The 3,426-nt window shown below is 39.5% G+C and overlaps 1 non-coding gene across 1 annotated transcript; it reads left to right on the top strand.

The window, feature by feature from the left end:
• Positions 1-3,116: 3,116 nt before the first annotated feature.
• Positions 3,117-3,222, top strand: LOC127133983 (small nucleolar RNA R71). Its single transcript, XR_007807768.1, has one exon. It is a non-coding gene; the product is annotated as a small nucleolar RNA R71 (small nucleolar RNA).
• Positions 3,223-3,426: the final 204 nt, after the last annotated feature.

Genomic DNA, 3,426 nt, shown 5'->3' with positions numbered 1-3,426 from the left:
CTGCTAGAAGTTCTTTCTCGGTTGTGGCATAATTCATTTGTGCTTCATCTAGAGTTCTACTTGCGTAATATATAACATGAAGCTTTTTATCTTTTCGTTGTCCTAAAACAGCACCTACAGCGTAATCGCTGGCATCACACATTATTTCGAATGGTTCATTCCAATCTGGTGTCTGCATTATGGGTGCGGAGATCAGTGCTTGTTTAAGCGTTTGAAATGCTTCTAAACATTTATTGTCGAATGTGAATTCAGCATCTTTCATCAATAGTCCGGTCAACGGTTTAGTTATTTTAGAGAAGTCTTTAATGAATCGTCGGTAAAAACCGGCATGTCCTAAGAAGCTTCGTACTTCTCTCACAGTCTTCGGAGGTTGAAGGTTTTCGATTACCTCTATTTTGGCCTTGTCTACTTTGATTCCTCTATTTGAGATGATGTGTCCTAAAACAATTCCTTCTTGTACCATAAAGTGACATTTTTCCCAATTAAGTACTAGGTTTACTTTTACACATCGCTCTAGAACTTTCTCTAGGTTTTCAAGACATTCTTCAAAGCTTTGTCCGCATACGGAAAAGTCATCCATAAATACTTCCATGATGTTTTCTAGAAAATCGGCGAATATTGCCATCATGCATCTTTGGAAGATTGCAGGAGCATTACACAAGCCAAACGGCATTCGTCTATAAGCGAAGGTACCAAAAGGGCACGTGAACGTTGTCTTTTCTTGGTCATCAGGATGAATTGGTATTTGAAAGAAACCTGAGTAACCGTCTAGATAGCAGAAATGTGAATGATTTGCTAATCGTTCTAACATCTGGTCAATGAATGGTAAAGGGAAATGATCTTTTCGGGTTGCTTTGTTTAGTTTCCTATAGTCAATGCACATTCTTCATCCCGATTCGATTCGTTTGGTTATAGTTTCTCCTTTTTCATTTTCAATGACTGTTATACCTCCTTTCTTTGGTACTACGTGTACAGGACTAACCCATTTGCTATTAGATATAGGATATATGATACCTGCCTCTAATAACTTGGTTATTTCCTTCTTCACTACCTCACTCAGGATCGGGTTTAGTCTCCTCTGGTGTTCCCTAGAAGTTTTACAGTCTTCTTCTAACATGATGCGGTGCATACAAATAGAAGGACTTATTCCTTTAAGATCGGTGATGTTGTAACCTAGTGCGGTTGGATATTTTCTTAAGATATGCAGGAGTTTTTCTGTTTCGAGCCTTCCTAAGTCAGCATTAACTATCACTGGTCGTTCAAGCTCTAAGTCTAGGAATTCATATCTCAGATTCTTGGGAAGTGTTTTCAGGTCTAAGGTTGGTTTCTTAAGGCATTGCGTAGGGTCCGGTGTTATTGCAAAACATTGGTTAAGTTTGTCTTCTACAAGATAGTCAGATGATTTGTCTTTTTCTAACTTCGTTTCTTTTATGCATTCATCGATGATATCCATGAAGTAACATGTATCTTCTATTGCAGGTGCTTTCAAAAATGGGAAAGAATGAACTCAATTTTCTCTTCTCCTACTTCGAAAGTGAGTCGTCCTCGTTTTACGTCTATGATTGCACCGGCAGTTGCTAAGAACGGTCTTCCCAGTATAATGGGTGTAACTTCATCTTCTCTAATATCCATAATTATAAAATCAGTTGGAATGTAGAATTGACCTATGCGCACTGGAACGTTTTCAAGAATTCCTACAGGATATTTTACGGAACGATCTGCTAGTTGCACAGACATTTTAGTTGGTCTTAATTCTCCCATTTCAAGTCTCTTGCATATGGATAAAGGCATAACACTAATACCGGCTCCTAAATCGCATAAGGCTTTGTCAATGGCAAATTTTCCTATGTGACAGGGTATAGAGAAACTACCTGGGTCTTTAAGTTTAGGAGGCATATTCTGTATTATAGCGTTACATTCAGCAGTAAGTGTAACGGTTTCGCTATCTTCAAGTTTCCTTTTATTAGAAAGAATTTCTTTTAAAAACTTGGCATATGAGGGCATTTGCGTAATAGCTTCTGTAAACGAAATTGTGACGTTTAATTGTTTTAGTAGGTCGACAAATTTTTTAAATTGGCCCGCATCTTTGGTTTTAATAAGCCTTTGAGGGTAAGGGATAGGTGGTTTATAAGGCGGTGGAGGTACATAAGGTTCCTTCTTTTCTACGGTTTCCTTATTACTCTCTGCCTTTTCCTTAGGTTCACTCTCCTCAGTTGACCTTTTAGAGTTTTGGTTTTCTATCCTTGGGTCAGACGGTCCTTCCACTCCCGTTCCACTTCTCAGTATAATTGCATGAGCGTGGCTTCTTGGGTTAGGTTGGGGTTGGCCAGGAAATGTACCAGTTGGGGCAGCGGTAGGCGCTTGTTGTTGAGCTACTTGTGATATTTGCGTTTCCAGCATTTTGTTATGAGTAGCCAGGGCATCTACTTTACTTGCTAGTTGTTTAATTTGTTCGCCAGTGTGTACATTCTGGTTTAAGAAATCTTTATTGGTTTGCTGTTGAGAAGCTATAAAGTTCTCCATCATGATTTCCAAGTTGGATTTCCTAGGGGCGTTATTGTTAGATGTAGATGGGGTCGGCTTCTGATATCCCGGAGGTATAGCTGGGGCTTGATTTGGAGATTGTCCAGGTGCGTATAGAGCATTATTACTTTTATATGAAAAATTTGGATGATTCTTCCAATTTGAGTTATAGGTATGCGAATAGGGGCTTCCTTGAGCATAGATTTACTTGCTCTGCTTGGATTCCTGTTAGGAGTTGACAATCTGCAGGAGTGTGACCTTGGATTCCGCAGACTTCGCAATTCTGAGTTATGGCAACTACTGTGGCTGGAGGTGATACATTTAAACTTTCAATTTTCTGGACCAGAGCATCCACCTTTGCATTAACATGATCAAGGTTACTTATCTCGTACATGACAGTTTTCGTTTGAGGTTTTTCCACCATTGTTCGTTCGGTTCCCCACTGATAGTGGTTTTGAGCCATGCTTTCGATAAGTTGGTAAGCGTCTGCATAAGGTTTGTTCATTAGTGCACCACCTGCGGCGGCATCTATTGTTAACCTCGTGTTGTACAGGAGACCATTATAGAATGTATGAATTACTAACCAGTCTTCTAAACCATGATGTGGACAAAGTCTCATCATGTCTTTGTATCTTCCCATGCTTCGAAAAGAGACTCGTTATCTTTCTGTTTAAATCCATTTATTTGGGCTCTTAACATAGCTGTTTTGCTTGGCGGAAAATATCGAGCAAGAAAAACTTTCTTCAACTCGTTCCATGTGGTGACAGAGTTGGAAGGAAGAGATTGAAGCCATCTTCTAGCGCTATCTCTTAGTGAGAAAGGAAAAGACGAAGTCGAATTGCCTCTGAAGTGACACCATTAGCTTTAACAGTATCAGCGTATTGGACAAATACGGATAAATGA

This window comes from Lathyrus oleraceus, chromosome 3 (genome assembly GCF_024323335.1).
Source record: "Lathyrus oleraceus cultivar Zhongwan6 chromosome 3, CAAS_Psat_ZW6_1.0, whole genome shotgun sequence".
In the NCBI taxonomy this organism is placed as follows: domain Eukaryota; kingdom Viridiplantae; phylum Streptophyta; class Magnoliopsida; order Fabales; family Fabaceae; genus Lathyrus; species Lathyrus oleraceus.
Note: the sequence above shows the minus strand (reverse complement) of the source record. Positions and strands in the feature narration are given on the sequence as shown.